The 20609-nt window shown below is 49.0% G+C and overlaps 1 long non-coding RNA gene and 1 other non-coding gene across 2 annotated transcripts; both read left to right on the top strand.

Annotated features, from left to right (window-relative positions):
- The first annotated feature begins 9938 nt into the window (after nt 1–9938).
- On the top strand, nt 9939–19494 carry LOC140713356 (uncharacterized). Its single transcript, XR_012095394.1, has 3 exons — nt 9939–10204; nt 12808–12968; nt 17070–19494. It is a non-coding gene; the product is annotated as an uncharacterized lncRNA (long non-coding RNA).
- Nucleotides 17558–17619, top strand: LOC119627413 (U7 small nuclear RNA). The gene has a single exon (XR_005243607.1). It is a non-coding gene; the product is annotated as a U7 small nuclear RNA (small nuclear RNA).
- Nucleotides 19495–20609: the final 1115 nt, after the last annotated feature.

Raw genomic sequence — 20609 nt, 5'->3', positions numbered from 1 at the left:
AAAAGCCCATGAATTATTCAGTGATGTCCACCGTAACTCAGGGAAAGGAAGAAAATCCTTCCGCCCTCCTCAAGCAGCTATGGGAGGCCTTAAGAAAATATACTCCCTCCCAATTCCCTCGAGGGTCAGTTGATCCTCAAAGATAAGTTTGTTACCCAGTCAGCTGCAGATATCAGAAGAAAGGTCCAAAAATGAGCCCCAGGCCCTGAACAAAATCTGGAGGCATTATTAAACCTGGCAACCTCGGTGTTCTATAATGGGGACCAAGAAGAACAGGCCAAAAAGTAAAAGTGAGATCAGAGAAAGGCTGCAGCCTTTGTCATGGCCCTCAGACAAACAAACCTTGTGGTTCAAAAGGACAGGAAATGGAGCAGGCCAATCACCCGGTAGGGCTTGTTATCAGTGTGGTTTGCAAGGACACTTTAAAAAAGATTGTCCAATGAGAAACAAGTCACCCCCTTGCTCTTGTCCACTATGCTGAGACAATCACTGGAAGGTGTACTGCCCCAGGGGACAAAGGTTCTCTGGGCCAGAAGCCCCCAACCAGATGATCCAACAACAGGACTGAGGGTGCCCAGGGCAAATGCTAGCTCATGTTATCACCCTCACTGAGCCCCAGGTATGTTTAACCATTGAAGACAAGGAAATTGACTTCCTCCTGGACACTGCTGCGGCTTTCTCAGTGTTAATCTCCTGCCCCGGACAGCTGTCCTCAAGGTCTGTTACCATCTGAGGAATCCTGGGACAGCCTGTAACCAGGTATTTCTCCCACCTCCTCAGTTGTAATTGGGAGACTTTGCTCTTTTCACATGCCTTTCTTGTTATGCCTGAAAGTCCCATACCCTTATTAGGGAGGGACATATTAGCCAAAGCTGGAGCTATTATCTACATGAATATGGGGAACAAGTTACTCATTTGTTGTTCCCTGCTTGCCCAGTCCAAATCAGGCTAAAATACCCCACCGCTTTACCTTATCAAAGGCAATATCCCTTAAGGCCTGAAGCTCATAAAGGATTACAGGATATGGTTAGACATTTAAAAGCTCTAAGCTTAGTAAGAAAATGCAGCAGTCCCTGCAACACCCCAATTCTAGGAGTTCAAAAATTGAATGGTCACTGGAGACTAGTGCAAGATCTTAGACTCATCAATGAGGCAGTAATTCCTCTCTATCCAGTTGCACCCAACCCCTATACCCTGCTCTCTCAAATACCAGAGGAAGCAGAATGGTTCAAGGTTCTGGACCTCAAGGATGCCTTCTTCTCTATTCCCCTGCACTCTGACTCCCAGTATGTGGATGATTTCCTTTTGGCTGCCAGCTCAGAAGCCTCGTGCCAGCAGGCTACTCTAGATCTCTTGAACTTCCTAGCTAATCAAGGCTACAAGGCATCTAAATGGAAGGCCCAGCTCTGCCTACAACAAGTCAAATATCTAGGCCTAATCTTAGCCAGAGGAACTAGGGCCCTCAGCAAGGAATGAATACAGCCTATACTGGCTTATCCTTGCCCTAAGACACCAAACAGTTGCAGGGGTTCCTTGGAATCACCAGCCTTTGCCAACTATGGATCCCCAATACAGCAGGATAGTCAGGCCCCTCTATACTCTAATCAAAGAGACCCAGAGGGCAAATACTCATCTAGTAGAATGAGAACCAGAGGCAGAAACAGCCTTCAAAACCTTAAAGCAGGCCCTAGTACAAACTCCGGCCTTAAGCCTTCCCACAGGACAAAACTTCTGTTTATATGTCATGGAGAGATCCAGAATAGCTCTTGGAGTCCTTACTCAGACTCATGGGACAACCCCACAACCAGTGGCATACCTAAGAAAGAAAATTGATATAATAGCAAAAGGCTGGCCTCACTGTTTTTGGGTAGTTACAGTGGTGGCCATCTTAGTATCAGAGGCTATCAAAATAATACAAGGAAAGGATCTCACTGTCTGGACTACTCATGATGTAAATGGCATACTAGTTGCCAAAGGAAGTTTATGGCTATCAGACAACTGCCTGCTTAGATACCAGGTGCTACTCTTTGAGGGATCGGGGCTTCAAATATGCACATGTGTGACCCTCAACCCTGCCACTTTTCTCCCAGAGGATGGGGAAACAATTGAGCATGACTGCCAACAAATTGTAGCCCAGACTTATGCTGCCCGAGAGGATCTCTTAGAAGTCCCCTTAGCTAATCCTGACCTTAACCTATATACCGATGGAAGTTCATTTGTGGATAATGGGATATGAAGGGCAGATTATGCCATAGTTAGTGATGTAACAGTACTTGAAAGTAAGCCTCTTCCCCCAGGGACCAGCGCCCAGTTAGCAGAACTAGTGGCACTTACCCAAGCCTTAGGACTGGGAAAGGGGAAAAGAATAAATGTATATACAGATAGCAACCCCCATTAAATACCACAAGGAAATCATGGAGTTATTGCATGCAGTGCAAAAACCCAAGGAGGTGGCAGTCTTACACGGCTGAAGTCATCAAAAAGGGGAAGGAGAGGGGAGAACAGCAGCATAAGCAGCTGGCAGAGGCAGGGAAAGATCAGCAGAGGGGAAAGAGAGACAGAGGGGAAAGACAGAAAGTCAAAGAGAGAGATAGAAGTAGTTAAGAAACACTGTATCCTATTCCTTTAAAAGCCAGGGAAAATTTCTGTCTATCCAGCCAAGGCATATTCTTCTTATGTTGAACTTCAACCTTTATCTGGCTCCCCACCAACTGGACAGGCATCTGCGCTTTAGACTTCCCAAGTCCCAACATTAACATTGCCCCAGGAAATCAGACTCTATCAGTGCTCCTCAAAGCTCAAGTCCATCAGTGCAGGGCCATATAACTAATACCCCTACGTATAGGGTTAGGAGTGGCCACTGCTGCAGGAACCGGAATAGCAGGTTTGTCCACTTCACTATCCTACTACCACACACTCTCAAAGGATTTCTCAGACAGTTTGCAAGAAATAAAAAAAATCTATCCTTATTCTGTGATCCCAAATAGACTCTTTGGCAGTAGTGACTCTCCTCACTGTTGAGAAAGGAAGACTGCACCTTCTTAGGGGAAGAGTGTTGTTTTCACACTAAGCAGTGAGGGATAGTATGAGACACTGCTCAGAGTTTACAGGAAAAGGCTTCTGAAATCAGACAACGCCTTTCAAACTCTTATACCAACCTCTGGAGTTGGGCGACATGGCTTCTCCCCTTTCTAGGTCCTGTGACAGTCATCTTGCTATTACTCGCCTTCGGGCCCTGTATTTTTAACCTCCTTTTCAAATTTGTTTCCTCCAGGATCAATGCCATCAAGCTACAGGTGATAGGAGGAACCCCAAATAAGCTCAACTAACAACTTCTACCAAGGACCCCTGGACCGACCCACTGACCCTTTGGCTGACCTAGAGAGTTCCCCTCTGGGGGACACTACCACTGCAGGGCCCCTTCTTTGCCCCTATCCAGCAGGAAGTAGCTAGAGCGGTCATTGTCCAGTTCCCAACAGCAGTTGGGGTGTCCTGTTTGAGAGGGGATTGACAGGTGAACCCAGCTGGACTCCCTGGGTTGAGTAGGACTTAGAGAACTTTTCTGTCTTACAAGAGGATTGTAAAATGCACCAATCAGCACTCTGTAGCTAGCTAGAGGTTTGTAAAATGCACCAATCAGTGCTCTGTAAAAACGCACCAATCAGCACTCTGTGGCTAGCTAGAGGTTTGTAAAATGGACCAATCAGCAGGACATGGGCAGGGACAAGTAAGGGAATAAAAGCTGGCCACCCCCAGCCAGCAGTGGCAACCCACTCGGGTCCTCTTCCATGCTGTGGAAGCTTTGTTCTTTTGTTCTTCACAATAAATCTTGCTGCTGCTCACTCTTTAGGTCCGTGCCACCTTTAAGAGCTGTAACACTAACTACAAAGGTCCATGGCTTCATTCTTGAAATCAGTGAGACCACGAATCCACCGGAAGGAACCAACTCTGGACACACTGGGAGAGACCGCCTTTCTATGTTTCCTCTGGCCAAAGCCTGACTGTCTTTCTATGCCCATTATACATCATTATACATGCCTTTACTTCCTTCCTGTTGGCATTAGAAGATTAGAATGCAGGATTTGTGATTAGTGGATGGGTTGTAATTTTTTTTTTTTTTTTTTTTTTTTTTTGAGACGGAGTCTTGCTCTGTCACCCAGGCTGGAGTGCAGTGGCCGGATCTCAGCTCACTGCAAGCTCCTCCTCCTGGGTTTACGCCATTCTCCTGCCTCAGCCTCCCGAGTAGCTGGGACTACAGGCGCCCGCCACCTCACCCGGCTCGTTTTTTTTTTTTTTTTTTTGTATTTTTTAGTAGAGACAGGGTTTCACCGTGTTAGCCAGAATGGTCTCGATCTCCTGATCTCGTGATTCACCCGTCTCAGCCTCCCAAAGTGCTGGGATTACAGGCTTGAGCCACCGCACCTGGTCAATTTTTTTTTTAAACTGAGTCTTGCTCTGTCATCCAGGCTGGAGTGCAGTGGCATGAACATGGCTCACTGCAGCCTCAACTTCCTGGGGTCAAGTGATCCTCCTGCTTCAGCCTTCCATGTAGCTGGGACCATAGGCATCCACTATCATGCCTGGCTAATTTTTTTTTTTTGGAGTTTCTTTGTTTCTTTCTTTCTCTTCCTTCCTTCCTTCCTTCCTTCCTTCCTTCCTTCCTTCCTTCCTTCCTTCCTTCCTTCCTCACTCCCTCCCTCCCTCCGTCCCTCTCTCTCTTTCTTTCCTTCCTTCTTTCTTTCTCTGTTTTTGACAGAGTCTCACTCTATTGCCCAGGCTGGAGTGCAATGGCATGATCTTGGCTCACTGCAACATCCACCTCCCGGGTTCAAGCAATTCTCCTGCCTCAGCCTCCCAAGTAGCTGGGATTACAAGTGCACGCCACCACACCCAGCTAAATTTTGTATTTTTAGTAGAGACGGGGTGTCACCATGTTGGGCAGTCTGGTCTTGAACTCTTGACCTCAGGTGATCGCCTGCCTTGGTCTCCCAAAGTGCTGAGATTACAGGTGTGAGCCACCGCGCCTGGCCTCCTTACATATTTTAATTTTGGCCTAAAGGTTTCTCTGTACATCATGAACTACAGCCTAAATGGAAGTGTAAACAAACTGTGATCTACTCTCATGCCAATCACTGAGTTTTGGCCAATCAAATGTGGCCAACTCCTCAAACTGTGTTCAAATAAGGCAAATGCAAAGCTGTAACCAATCCAGCTGTTTCTGAGCCTCGCTTCCGTTTTCTGTGTGTCACTTTCCTTTTTCTGTCCATAAATCTTCTTCCACCACGTGGCTACACTGCAGTCTCTGGGCCTACTCTGGCTCAGGAGGCTGCCTGATTCGGGAATCATTCATTGCTCAGCTTTTACATTTAATTCAGCTGAAGCTTTTCTTTTAACACGAACTATGTACCAGACACTGTTCTACCTGCTAGGCTCTAGCAGGAAACGATTCCAGCAAATTCTTCATCCTCATTGAGTTTTTATAGTTTAGAGAGGAGAGGGACATAATAAATAGCCTAGAAGAAGCATAGTGGCTCATGCCTGTAATCCCAGCACTTTGGGAGGCTAAGGCAGAAGACTCCCTTGAGCCCAGGAGTTCAAAACCAGTCTGGGCAATATAGTGAGACCCCCCATCTCTACAAAAAATTAAAATATTAGCCAGGTATGGTGGCACAGACCTATAGCTCCATTTACTCAGGAGGCTGAGGCTAGAGGATGGTTTGAGCCTGGGAGATTGAGACTACAGTGAGCCATGATACTACCACTGCACTCCAGCCTGAGCAACAGAGCACAGGACCCCGTCTCAATAAAAAAAAAAAAAAAAAAAAAAAGTCAGGTGCAGTGGCTCACACCTGTAATCCCAGAACTTTGGGAGGCCAAGGTGAGTGGATCACTTGAGGTCAGGAGTTTGAGACCAGATTAATCAATACGGCAAAACACAATCTCTACTAAAAATACAAAAATTAGCCAGGCATTGTGGCAGACGCCTGTAATCCCAGTTACTCGAGAGGTTGAGGCAGGAGAAACACTTGAACCCAGGAGGCAGAAGTTGCAGTGAGCCGAGATCGTGGCACTGCACTCCAGCCTGGGGGACAGAGTGAGACTTCTTTGCCCCTGTCGAGCAGGGAGTAGCTAGAGCAGTCATCGCCCAATTCAGGAAATTTGGAAATTAGTGATTTTTTTTTTTTTTTTTTTGAGACGGAGTCTGGTTCTGTCACCCAGGCTGGAGTGCAATGATGCGATCTTGCTCACTGCAAGCTCCACCTCCTGGGTTCACGCCATTCTCCTGCCTTAGCCTCCTGAGTAGCTGGGATTACAGGCGCCTGCCACCACGCCCGGCTAATTTTTCTGTTTAGTAGAGATGAGGTTTCACCATGTTAGCCAGGATGGTCTCGATCCCCTGACCTTGTGATCTGCCTACCTCGGCCTCCCAAAGTGCTGGGATTACAGGTGTGAGCCACTGCGCCCAGCCGTGATATTTTATTTCTATAAACGTGCACTCACGTGCACACACACACACACACATATGATATGAAAAAAATGCAAAGAGGAGGAATCTAGAATGTGGAGTGTGGGAAGATTTGCTTGTCTTAGAGTAGTGTGGGGAGGCCTCACTGAGGGGTGACATCTGAGCAGAGACCAAAAGGAAACAAAACAGCCAGTTTTGTGAGTGTTTGGGGGAGAGAATTTCAGGCTGAGAAGACAGCAATGCACTCAAGGCAAGAGTGGGCTTGCGTGTCTGAGGCCAGTGCGGCAGGGGTCAAGGGAAAAGTCAGTGGCAGGAGATGGAGCCAGGGAGGTGGCAGCGGGCCAAGGCCTGGTAGGCTGTGGTCAAGACTTCAGTGGCTAGGATTAGTGGCAGCAGGGCCAGTGGTGGGTATATTTTGAAGGTAGAGTCAACAGGGTTTGCTGATTTATTTATTTTTATTTTATTTAATTTATTTATTTATTTATTTTGTGAGACAGAGTCTTGCTCTGTCGCTCAGGTTGGAGTACAGCGGTTGTAATCTCAGCTCACTACAGCCTTGCCCTCCCGGGCTCAGGCGATCATCCCACCTCAGCCCCCTGAGTAGCTGGGTGTACACACAAGCACCACCATGCCCAGCTAATTTTTGTATTTGTTGTAGAGATGGGGTGTTGCCATGTTGGCCAAGCTGGCCTTTTAACTCCTGTACTCAAGTGATCCTCCCACCTTGGCCTTCCAAAGTGCTGGGATTATAGGCATGAGCCACCATGTCTAGCCTTGCTGGTATATTAATGTCGATTTTGAGTAGATGAAACAGGTCAAGGAAGAGTCCTTTGTCTGGTTTTGGTATGAGCATGGAGAAGATGAAGGTATTGTTTACTGAGCTAGGTAAGGCTGCAGAAGGAGCAGGTCTGGGGTACAAATAAAACTTTAATTTTGGATATTTTGCCAGCTGTGTCTATTAGACACCCAGGTCACGGTGTTGATTAGGCAGTTGGATATTCAAACCCGGAGTTCAGGCAACAGGTCAGGGCTGGAGATACAAATTTGGGAGAAGTCAGCATAGAGAGATTGATCTTAAAGCTAAGAGCCTGGATGAGGTCACCTGGAGTGTGAACAAGGACAGAGAAGAGAAGGACTGACTCCTGCAGTCCTTCTGGGGCCCTGCAGTATTTTGACATCAGGAAAATGAAGAGAAACCAGAAATATAAATGGGGAAGGAGGGGCTAGTGATGTTAAAGAAGATCCCAGAAAGGGTGGTGTCTTAGAGGCCAAGTAAGGATGTGTTTAATAAACATGATCCCAGCCGGGTGTGGTGGAGCACACCTGTAATCCCAGCTACTCGGGAGGCTTAGGCTGGAGGGTCACTGGAGCCTGGGAGCTCAAGGCGAACCTGGGCTACAAAGCAAGAATCTGTCTCTAAAAAAATAAAATGTGAACCCTCGTGTTTCTGTTATTAGTGTTGTTCATAGACTGAATTCATGCTATAGGTGGGTGATCGGGCTAGCACTTTGTCAATAGTTACCCTGGAGGCCTGGTGTCATTACGGCTGTATTAAAGAAAGGCTGCCATTTTTTTTTTTTTTTTTTTTTTTTGAGAGACAGGATCTCCCTCTGTTGCCCAGGCTGGAGTGCAGTGGCATGATCATGACTCACTGCAGCCTCCACTTCCCAGGTTCAAGTGATTCTTCTGCCTCAGCCTCCTGAGTAGCTGGGATTACAGGCACACACCAGCACAGCTGATTACGTTTTTTAAAATTTACTTTTACCTTTTTTTTTTAAATGAAGTAGGGTCTCGCTATGTTTCCAGGCTTGTCTTGAACTCCTGAGATCAAGTGATCTGCCTTCCTTGGCCTTCCAAAGCACTGGGATTATAGGAGTCAGCCACCACTTCCAGCCATTAATATTTTTAAAAATTTTTGTTGTTGAGATGGGGTATCTCAGGCTGGTTTCAAACTCTTGGGCTCAAGCGATCTTCCTGCCTCAGTGTACCAAAGTGCTGGGATTACAGGCGTGAGCCACTGCACTTGACAGAGGCTGCCATTTTTAGTGGTCAATGGTTGAACAGCCAATCCATCCAATGTAATGCAGCAGTCATCCTCTTCCGCCTCACACAGACACCGCAGTGGAAATCAGGAGGGAACAGGCGATGAGGGTGCCGTGGGGAGCAGCACTTGTCAGGAGACCATGGATGAAATTCCAGGTAGGCAGGTGGGGCCTGACAGCCACAATAGAGCTTTGGTCTCTCAGGAGCCTGGTGAGTGTCAGGTGAGACCCTGGCCCTTCAGTACAGTGACACCTTGGGCAGAATGAGGAAGCAGGAAAGGGTCCCAGGTGTTAGAACAGACGAGTTCTTTGGTGAGCACACAAATTTTCAGGTGGTAGAAACACCCAAATGGAGCCTCCAGATCCCTTCTCTGTGACCCATGGCCTGTCACACCATAGATTCGCCATCCCCTCACCCTTCTCCATCCTCAGGAATCCCCTCTCTGATTCCAGCCCCGTGACTTGACCTGTTCTTCTCCCTCCAGCAGCCCGGCCTTCTGATCCTCTCAAGTCAGAGCCCCTCTGGCTCATGGGTCGCGTCTCAGGGTCTCTCACTGCAGTGATGTCCTCAAACCCACCCTAGAACTGAGCCTGGTTTCACAAAACAGCCATGGCAGCTACTTTCTGTTCTCTGAAATAAATAAAACTCTCCTCTTGTCCCTGTTGCACTACTAATCAGCCACAGCTCATACCCTCTGAAGCCTGCTTATTATCCTGTTTCCTGAGAACCTGATTCTTCTAGGCACTCAGTGATGTTTAGAGAGAGACCTGCTTTACTTTATTTTTATTTATTTATTTTTTGTGACGGAGTCTGGCTGTTGCCCAGGCTGGAGTGCAGTGGTGCGATCTCAGCTCATTGCAACCTCTGCTTCCCAGGTTCAAGCAATTCTCCTGCTTCAGCCTCCCAAGTAGCTGGGATTACAGGCATGTACCACCATGCCCGGCTAATTTTTTTTGTTACCGTATTTTTAGTAGAGATGGGGTTTCACCTTGTTGGCCAGACTGGTCTCGAACTCCTGACCTCAGGTGATCCACCTTCCCTGGTCACCCAAATTGCTGGGATTACGGGCGTGAGCCACTACGCCCAGCCAAGCCCTGCTTTATTGAAGTTAGCTTTTATGTCAAAGACAGAATGTGAAGATATAACAGATGAGGGCTCATCTCAGAAAAACCCCACAGATCGTAGAGGTGGGGTGAGAAGGAACTGGGAGGAGGAGGGGATCACAGGAGGAGTCACCCTTTCCGCTAGAGAACTGTGCATTTTCCATTTCATGCAGGGACAGTCTCTTTTTGTCATCCTGTTATAATGTGCAACCCTCTGTTCAGTTCATGGCCAAGGAACAGAATGTCTCACCATGGGAGGCCCCACCCCAAGGGAGCCAACCCACGGCCTTGGTCTTCTGAGCAGGGGCATTAACAGAGCCAGCTGCGCAAAAAGGAACTCATGAGGCACAGGGTCCGTGGGCCAGTGGGTTTGGTGGCCAGGGATGTGTGTGTGTCCTGGGAGAAACCGCAGGGCCTCGGGGTGCCCCTGGAAGAACAGCAGACCCCCTCCCTCTCTCACTGCATTCAGCCAGCGTCCTCAGCCACTGCTGAGAGGCTGCTCTGGGGCCCAGCTCAGAGTCCAGCTCACAAGAGATGATCCAAGAAGAAGAGTCCTTGACCATGTCCTTGAGATCTCCACAGACAAGTTTTGGTGAGATATTTAAGAACTCAAGCTCATATTTAAGAACTCAAGGGAAGAGAAGATAATAGGGAAGTGGGGCGATGATATGAAAAACTGAGGGTGCCCCTGTTAGCTGCGACCTTGGGTCTCCTTAATTCTCAGATCCTCAGGTTTCCTAAGAAACAAGGAGGCCAATACCATCTGTTCTTCGCTTCTGCCTTGGGAGTCCAGTGGGGTAACAGGTGGAGGGATATGAGGGGAGAGAGCACTGGAGTGAGGGCCTGTGATGGGAAGAGCCTGTCTCTGGTCATTTCCTTTTGGTTCTCAAGGAATGTTCAAAGCAGAGGAGTTTGTCCTTCCTCATCCCAAGCATAGGAGTTAAGTGAGTTGTGACCTTGCCATGTGAGTTCAGATAATAAAAAAATTCAGTGGTTAATGCAGCCTTATCTTTGGAAAGATATACAAAAGACTGGTAGCACTGCTTGCCCCTGGAGAACGGGGCAGGTGAGCCACAGGTGCATGGGGGGAGAATTGATTTTTTGTGTATTATACTCTTTTGCACTTTTTAAATGTAATACCATGTAATTGTAATGTCTAGTAACAAATAAAGAGAAATCAAACTTAAAAGTGATTCAGTCAGGCGCAGGGGCTCATGCCTGTAGTCCCAGCACTTTGGGAGGCCGAGGCTGGCAGATCACATGAGGCTGGGAGTTTGAGACCAGCCTAACCAACGTGGAGAAACCTTGTCTCTACTAAAAATATAAAATTGCTGGGCATGGTGGTGTATGCCCGTAATCCCAGCTACTCAGAAGGCTGAGGCAGAAGAATTGCTTTAACTGGGGAGGCGGAGGTTGTGGTGAGCCGAGATCGCGCCATTGCACTCCAGCGTGGGCAATTAGAGCGAAACTCCATCTCAAAAAAAAAAAAGAAAAAAAGAGTGATTCAAATGAGCCGGGCGCGGTGGCTCATGCCTGTAATCCTAGCATTTTGGGTGGCCGAGGCGGGCCAATGACCTGAGGTCAGGAGTTCTAGACCAGCCTGGCCAACAGGGTGAAACCCAGTCTCTACTAAAAATACAAAAATTAGCGTGGTGGTGGGTGCCTATAATCCCAGCTACTTGGGAGGCTGAGGCACGAGAATCACTTGAACTCGGGAGGCAGAGGCTGTAGTGAGCTGAGATCATGCCACTGCACTCCAGCTTGGGCACAGAGTGAAACTCTGTCTCAAAAAAAAAAGAAAAAGAAAAAAGTGATTCAGGTGGTTCTAGGAATTGGTTCCAGGTTGGGGCAGAGTCAGGAGTTAAACTTTATTCCTTTTTTTTTTTTTTGAGGTGGAGTTTCGCTCTTGTGGCCTAGGCTGGAGGGCAATGGCGCGATCTTAGCTCACTGCAACCTCCACCTCCTGGGTTCAAGTGATTCTCCTGCCTCAGCCTCCCGAGTAGCTGGGATTACAGGCAAGTGCCACCATGCCTGGTTAATTTTGTATTTTTAGTAGAGACGAGGTTTCTCCATGTTGGTCAGGCTGGCCTCGAACTCCCAACCTCAGGTGATCCGCCCGCCTCAGCCTCCTAAAGTGCTGGGATTACAAGCGTGAGCCACCGCACCCAACCAAACTTTATTCTTTAGATCTCCTCTCAGTGAAAGGACAGGAGAGTAGAAGAAGGGTTTGGAGTGCTCAGCAGGCTGGGCCTCCTCATCGCTCTTTCCAGAGAGTTCTTGCCTACACCACAGGCCTCCCTGCCAGGCCTACGTCTGGGAGAGGTGGGTGCAGTTGGCACAGCCTGTGCCTGCCCTCCAGTGCAGGGCACCGTGTTCTCGCCTGCCCATGAGTCCAGCTGCCTGAGCTCGCCAGCAGCAGAAGTTGCATATGCTGCAAGAGCTGCTGGGAGGGTTGGCCAGGAGTCATGAAGGTGGGTGCAGGGGCCCCCAGAGACGGTCAGACGGGGTTGAGGAGAAAGGGCAGGCCCCAGATACAATGGGCAGACTGGAAAGGCCTTGTTCAACCCTGGCATCAGCAAGGAGGCCAGTAATGGCCAAGGCCACTGGTCCTTGGCCAGAACTGGAGGAGCCGGTCCTGTAGCCAGCCTCAATCCCCAGGCAACAGACCCAATCCCGCTGGTGCCAGCCTGAGCTCAGCAGGACAGCTGAGTATTGTCTAAGCAAACAGCTACGGTAAAAGGAGGCACAGCGCCAGTGCTCCACGTACCCTCCCTGCTCCTCAGCCTGTCTCCAGTCCCTCGCAGACAGGTGTGGCTCTGGCATGCCACTACCCTAAATCCACAAGTCCTGGTCTCCCAGCCTACATCCACCACTGCCCATGGGAAATACTGTTCTCTGCTCCCTGTCCCAGCTGGTGTCCTGTGACAGTCGAACATGTGGCTGGCAGCCCGCCTCCTGCTCAGTGCATGTGCATGGGGCAGGACTAAAGTATCAGGAGGATATGGGAAGACCCTGTGGTGTGACTCCTGGTTCTGCCACTTCAGCTCCCTGGGCCTCAGCTTCTCCACCTAAGGCCTCCCTACTTTACCGCATCATCATTAGGATCCCTCAAAACACTAATTGCAAGAGTACTTTGTAAGATGAGGCATGCATTTGATATGTGTCCAGTTATTATTTGTCACATTCTTATGACAGAGCTCTCAGTAAATAGACGCTGAATGAATCCTGGTCCTGAGCTGATGACACCTGAGGGCTGTTGAAGAGTGATAGGCCCCAGCCTTCCTACGTTGGGCCTGGATGTCCAGTAAAAGGGGAGAACCAGAGGAGGAAAGTCCATCTTCTCACAGCATAAGAAGGTCTGGAGACTTCCCAGGGGCTGTCTGACCTCTCCCAGAAGAGGAAGTGGGCTGGTGTGGACAGACCCTGAGGGGCAGAGCCCGCAGGGAGCCCGGCCCCTCTATTCCACTGCAGAGGTCCCTAGAGGTGGGGCTCTAGTCCCCACACTGCTCTTAGGCTGCCCATGCAGAGGTGTGGGGTTGACTCAGAGATGCTCAGAAATGACCTGGAAATGGAGGGGCTAAGTAGCTTCAGGCTGCCCTGCTCCTCCTTGTCACCCTCTCCCTGATAGCAACAGACAAGGCCAGGAGGCTCCTGGGAACCTGCTGCCTAATTCCCACCCCATTCCACAAGCAAGGCCTCCTTCCAGATCCTTAGGTGGCCCCCCTATACTTTCAGAAGGAATGGAGCTGTACTCTAAGAGGCTGAGGCAGAGGGGGCATGAATAGATGCATTTTCAAGGCCATGCCAGGTGCGAGAGGCTCTGGGTGCTGGGGACAAGCTGAGCTCACCCACCCCTGGTCTTGCATCAGCTGCAGGGCTGGCTGCCAGGCCCTGGGAATTAGGCAGCAGGCTCCCAGGAGCCTCCCAGCCTTGTCTGTTGTTATCAGGAAGAGGGTGGCAAGGAGGAGCAGGCCAGCCTAGAGCTCCTCAGCCCCTCCATTTCCAGGTCGCCCAGCTGTCCCAGCTCCCAGCTTCCCAGGCAGTGAACATTCTGTGCAATTAAGGGCAGACACAGCCTAGGGCCTGGGAGATCACCCAGCCTGCCCAAGGCCTGTTTGCTGGAAGCCTTCCTAAGTTGGTGGGCATCTCCCAGGCTAATCTGGGAACTGTGGGGGCTGGTTTCTCTCTGGTCATGACATCACCGCTTTAAAAATGACCCTCCAGCTGGGAGCAGTGGCTCATGCCTGTAATCCCAACACCTTGGGAGGCCAAGGCAGGAGGATTACTTGAGGCCAAGAAGTTCGAGACCCACCTGAACAACATAGTGAGATTCTGTCTCTACAAAAAATTTAAAAAATAACCAGAATGGTAGTGTGCCCTGTAGTCTCAGCTCTACTCAAGAAGCTGAGGGGGGAGGATTGCTTGAGCCCAGGAGTTGAGCCCAGGAGTTTAAGGCTGCAGTGAGTCATGATTGCACTATTGCACTCCAGTCTGGGCGAGAGAAACCTCGTCTCCAAAAAATTAAATATAAAAATGAGCCCCCACCAACAGCTGCAGGTGCTGCAGGTGCAAGGCAACAGTGCATCAGGGAGGCTTCCAAAGTGGCCATGGATGATTGCCATTGCATCTCAGGGCTTAAGGTGACGGGAGGTTCGCAGGTGAGACGGCTGGCTCAGTTGTTCTCCCTGGGACCCAGCCCCAGTGTTTGGGATTGCCTGGTACCTTCTTTATCCCTGGATCTTCTTGAGGTGCAAAAGTGGATGTGCACTGGGGAGAAAAGTCTGTTCTGAGCATCAGGGCTGCTATCTGGGATGTCCTGAGAGCAGAGCTGAGGTCTGCAGGCAAAGGAAAGGAGATTGGAGAAGGAGCTGGAACAGAAAGTAGGCGGGGGAGCAGGAACACAGGCTCACGGGAACCCAGGGCCCTTGTCCTGGTGAGTCCTAATAGTGCTCTGGCCTCAGTTTCCCAACATCTCTTCCTTGATTCCTTCCCACAGGCAGGACTTTCCCTCAGCTGAGGAGCTGCTAGAGGAAAAATGTAGTTACCCGTTTCCCTCCATTCACAAACACCTCTCCCCTCCGTGGGCCTTAATTTCTTCATCTATAATGTGAGGAGCCAGGACAAGGAAGCCTTGGAGCCCAGCAGCTCAGATGTCCAAGGAATCTATGCTATTATGACTTGGCCAGAACCTCCCTTTCAATGCTCTTTCCCCACCCAGCCCCTACCCTGGTGCCTGTTGTGCTTTTGCTCCTCATCTCCCATCTTCTGTCCCTCCAACTTCCCAGCTGCATGGAAGCTGGGTCAATCCACATTAGAATGTCTGAAACCCACGTTTGCCTTTTATCCACTGTATCTCCTGGGAATCCAGAGTGAGTGGTGGAGGGGGCACTTCTCCCCAGAGGACACTTAGGAGGGCACACCTTGTGAAGCTAAGTAGAAGGGCTGGTGGGGGGCACAGGGGAGCGGGTGCTGGGGTGAGTGGGGTGGGAGTTGGGAGGCGGCCCAGGCTGTGGGAGAGGCATAGTCCCAGGCAGCCTCTAATAGGAATACTGGAGTTGGAAAGACCCTTAGGGATCCTTGAGGCCAACCACCCTGCCCATCTCACCCTATTTTAAAGATGAGGAAACTGAGGCCCAGCAAAATCAAGTGACTTGAAAGAATACACACACACACACACACACACACACACACACACATATATTTTGAGATGGAGTTTCGCTCTTGTTGCCCAGGCTGGAGTGCAGTGGCGCAATCTCAGCTCATTGCAACCTCCGCCTCCCAGGTTCAAGCGATTCTCATGCCTCAGCCTCCCGAGTGGCTGGGATTACAGGTGTCCACCACCATGCCCAGCTAATTTTTTGTATTTTTAGTAGAGACGGGGTTTCATCATGTTGGCCAGGCTGGTCTTGGACTCCTGACCTTAGGTGACCCACCCGCCTTGGCCTTCCAAAGTGTTGGGAACACAGTCGTAAGCCACCACGCCCAGCCAAGAAAATGTAATTTAACACCAAGAAAGGAGGAATAACTTGACTTCCATTTAAAAGAAGGCCCTTAAATGGAATAGTTTTGCACAGAAAAAGCTCATGCTGGTTGCAGTGAGCTGAGATTGCGCCACTGCATTCCAGCCTGGGTGACAGAATAAGACTCTGTTTAAAAAAAAAAATGCTCATGCCACAGGTTGTGTTTTTCTCTGTCTCTCTCTCTTTTTTTTTTTTTTGGTCACCAATGATGACATGGCGATCATCATCATGGTCCATGGGTGTTCTGAGGACCAGATTTGGAAACTACTGTCCTGACATCCTTCTGCTCCTGCCACCTCTCTTTCTCTTCAACCAGCTTTGCAAAGTAAAGAAAGGGAACACTCAGGAGAATTTAGATCAAAAGTACTTTTATTTACTTACAGAGACAGGGTCTCGCTATGTTGCCCAGGCAGATCCCGAACTCCTAAGCTTGAGTGATCTGCCCACCTCAGCCTCCCAAAGTGCTGGGATTACAGGCATGAGCCACTGTGCCCAGCCCAAAAGCACTTTGAAAACAACTTCAGTATTCCCCAAAATGATCACTGCAGACATGAGGGCAACAGGAGCACAGTTGCTCAGAGAGGTGTGCAGGCAGGGGCCTAGCTGGGGTCCCTGGGCCAGGGCTAGGACTTACTCCATGCTGGGCAGAACCACAGAATGTAGGTAGGCAGGTAAGTACGAGGGTAGGTGGGTGGGTAGCTGACTGACTCCTCTTGCATCCTTAGCACTTAAGAGTTCTGGGAATATTGATTCTGGGAAGACAGTGAGTGTGCTGGGCCCTATCCTGGTAGAGAAAGGCTGTTTCTCATGTCCCCTGACTCAAGGGTTCCTAGAGACTGGGAGTTAAGCTGGGGAGGGAGAATCCCTCAGCAGGTGTAGAGAAAAAGTGAGATGCTGGTTTGGTGCCTGGCACATAGTAAGCACTCAATTACTATTTGTGAGTGAACACTGGAATGTATGGTATAGTTTATGGTAAATTCAGAGATGACCAGACAAGTCTAAGTTCTATTAACAGTTCTACCACTAACTGCTCTGTGCTTCAGATGAATCTCCTGACCTCCCTGACATGAGTGCCTATACTGGGCAGGAGTCTTCCTCTTCTTCTCTTTTTAAGAGATGGGGTCTTACGGTGTTGCCCAGGCTGTACTGCAAGTGGCTGTTCCCAGGTAGGATCCCACTATTGATCAGCACAAGAGTTTTAACCTGCTCTGTTTCCTACCTGGGCAGGTTCACCCCTGCTTAGGCAATCTGGTGATCACCCACTCTTGGGAGGTCACCATACTGATGCCACTAAGTTCAGACACCAGAATGGCATAGCACACTACAGCCCAGAACTCCCAGGCTCAAGCAATCCTCTTGTCTCAGCCTCCCAAGTAATTAGGACTACAGGCACACATCACTACCCCTGCTAATATTTTTCTTTTTATTTTTTTGTAGAGACAGGGGTCTCACTATGTTGCCCAAGATGGTCTCAAACTCCTGAGCTCAAGCGATCCTTCCTCCTTGGCCTCCCAAAGCACTAGGATTACAGGTGTGAGCCACTGCACCCGGCCTGGAGTCTTCTTTACAAAGATCAGAAGCCATATTCCCACCAGCTTAAACCAAAAAGGACGTTTCTAGCTCACATAACTGGGAGGGGCACTACGGCAAATACTGTGGCTTTGGGGCAGGACCCAAAGTCTCCAAGACTCTTTTCCTTTGTCTTTGCTTCACTTCTGCTCTTTTCACATGGCAGGAAAGGTGGCCATTTGCAGCTCAGATTTGGAAAGAGGGCTGGCTTCTCTCTCTCAACGTGAAGAGGTTTTCACGGCCGTGTTTGGTCCCAGTCAGACCTAGGTCACATGCCTGATCTATAGTGGCGGAAGTGGATTGTGTTACCAGAAGGGGAACAGGAAAGCCCGGTGGGCAGACAAAACAATCATTATTAATGTTACAGCTCTTTTAGAATTCGTCTAGCAGGCTTTCCAGTTTTTACCAGAAAGCTCCCTGAAAAAAAAATTTAAAAAACAACAACAATAATTATTACAGTACCTACAGCGCCTAAAGGCATCGTAAGTATGTGTGTATATTGGGAAAGACTAAGTCCTTAAAAATGCGGCACAAAAGTGACCTGAACCAAGCTTTGCCAAATCACAGTTATTATTATTATTAGGTACCAATCATATGGCTCCTATTACATGTCAAGCTCTGTATTAGGCTAAGTATACAGGGTTTTTTGTTTTGTTTTGTTTTTGTTTTTTTTGAGACGGAGTCTCGCTCTGTCTCCCAGGCTGGAGTGCAGTGGCGTGATCTTGGCTCACTGCAGCCTCTGCCTCCTGGGTTCAAGCGATTCTCCTGCCTCAGCCTCCTGAGTAGCTGGGACTACAGGTGCCCACCACCAGGCCCAGCTAATTTTTTTTTTTTTTTTAGTAGAGATGGGGTTTCACCACGTTGGCCAGAATGGTCTCAATCTCCTGAGCTCGTCCCGCCTTGGCTTCCTAAAGTGTTGGGATTACAGGCGTGAGCCACCTCACTCAGTCAGTATATGGATCTTTTTAACTTTTAAGTGCAGGGGTACATGTGCATGTTTGCTACATAGGTAAACTTGTGTCATAGGGGTTTGTTGTACAGATTATTTCATCACCCAGATACTAAGCCTTGTACCCATTAGTTATTTTTCCTGATCTTCTCCCTCCTCCCACCCTCCCCTCTTCGATAGGCCCCAATGCGTGTTGTTTCTTGCTACACATCCATGTGTTCTCATCACTTAGCACCCACTTACAGGTGAGAACATGCGGTATTTGGTCTTCTGGTCCTGTGTTAGTTTGCTAAGGATAATGGCCCCCAGCTCCATCCATGTCTCTGCAAAGGGCAAGATCTCATTCTTTTTCTATGGCCGCAAAGTATATATTAAATCCATGTTTTGTTTCTTGAGACAGGGTCTTGCTTTGTTGCTCAGGCTAGGGTGCAGTGACGTGATCACGGCTCACTGCAGCCTCAACCTTGAAGACTCAAGTAGCTGAGACTACAAGCACACACCACCACACCCAGCTAATTTTTAAATTTTTTTCGTAGTGATGGATTTTTTTTTTTTTTTTTGGCCAGATTATTCTCGAATTCCTGAGCTCAAGTGATCCTTCCACCGTGGTCCCATGAAGTGCTGGGATTACAGGTGTGAGCCACTGCACCCAGCCTATACATGTTATTTATATCATTTCTCATCCTCACAACAATCCTGAGACATATGTATTATTAACCCCATTTTAAAAGTGGAGAGACTGGCCGGGCATGGTGGGTCACACCTGTAATCCTCGCACTTTGGGAGGCCAAGGTGGGTGGATCACTTGAGATTCAAGACCAGCCTGGCCAACATGGTGAAACCCATCTCTACTAAAAAAAATACAAAAATTAGCTGGGTGTGATGGCGGGCACCTGTAATCCCAGCTACTCAGGAGGCTGAGGCAGGAGTACTGCTTGAACCCTGGAGGTGGAGGTTGCAGTGAGCAGAGATTGTACCACTGCACTCCAGCCTGGGTGACAGAGTGATACTAGGTTTCAAAAACATAAAATAAAAGTGGCGAGACTGAGGCTAAAGTTAAGCAGGAAGTGAGTAGCTGAGCCAGAATGAAACTTGGGTCCTTCTGTCCATGTTTTCACCAAAGATCAGGCTGCCTCTTCAGAAACCAAAAGCTGAAAGCCTAGCAGAAGTTTGCTTAGACCATGTTCTGAGCCCTGGCAGGTGTGGTTTTGCTGAGGCTTTCATGCCCTTCTCAGCTGCAGAGTCCCTCAGCTCCCATGTCCTACAGACCCTCCCCGGCCACTGGAGACAGGTAACCCATTGTCTGTATATAATACACGGGCTTCTTCACCAAAAGGCACTTTTTTTTTTTTTTTTTTTTTTTTGAGACAGAGTCCTGCTCTGTCGCTCAGGCTGGAGTGCAGTGACGCGATGTCAGCTCACTGCAACCTCCACCTCCCCGGGTTCAAGCAATTCTCCTGCCTCAGCCTCCCAAGTAGCTGGGATTACAGGCATGTCCCACTAGGCCCAGGTAATTTTTGTATTTTCAGTAGAGACAGGGTTTCATCACGTTGGCCAGGCTGGTCTCAAACTCCTGACCTCAAGTGATCTGCCCGCCTCAGCGGGCTGGGATTACAGGTGTAAGCCACCTCACCCAGCCTCCAAACGGCACTTCTCAAAGACTTAATCCCCTGGTTGGTGACCCTGCCTAGAATTTTCTAGAATCTGGCCTGCTGGGTGGGAGGAAATGTGGATGGGGTACTTGGAGGGATGCTGGCATGGTGAAAAATCAATGAGTGATGTCTCACCTGAATGATAAGAATATCATTCTTAAATATCAGCCCTTAAATATTCCCCCGGCCTCTATGCGGCCCCTCTGGCCCATTCAGCACTACACAACCAGAGAGATGCTCCTAGGATACCATCATCCCTCCTGCATCCACCCCTGCTCAGAGCCTCCATGACTCCCCAGTGCCTTATGGAGGCCTCCCACGCTCCTCCAGACCTAGCCCCTGCCGACCTCTCCAGCTTTTCCCACTGCCCCTCACACTTGGGAAGGCACGAGACTTGGAATCCCTGGCTATATGTGGCTATTTAAAAGTAATTAAATCGTCAATGAACAATTCAGTTCCTCAGTTACACTAGCCACATTCCAAGTGCTTGATGATCCCCCAGTGGCTGGTGGCTACTGTACTCCACAATGCAGATATAGAACATTTCTATCGTCACAGAAAGTTCTATTGGACAGCACTGGATTGGACTTTTCTCTTAACAAAGGAGGCCCTGATAAAAGAATGTTATCAGCTTTAGAGGAATCCAGAATAGACTTGACCTATTTGATGACTCTTTCAATAAATATGCGCCACCTACTGTATTCCAGGCCCTGAATACACAGTAGTGGGTAGTACTAGCCGGTCTGTCCTGGGAGTGAAGAGATGATGGCCTAAGTACTTGGGCCCAGGCTGGGGGAGTGGTGAAGG

This window comes from Chlorocebus sabaeus, chromosome 14, assembly GCF_047675955.1.
Source record: "Chlorocebus sabaeus isolate Y175 chromosome 14, mChlSab1.0.hap1, whole genome shotgun sequence".
NCBI lineage: Eukaryota > Metazoa > Chordata > Mammalia > Primates > Cercopithecidae > Chlorocebus > Chlorocebus sabaeus.
The sequence above is the reverse complement of the archived record's forward strand: the minus strand, read 5'-3'. Positions and strand labels throughout refer to the sequence as shown.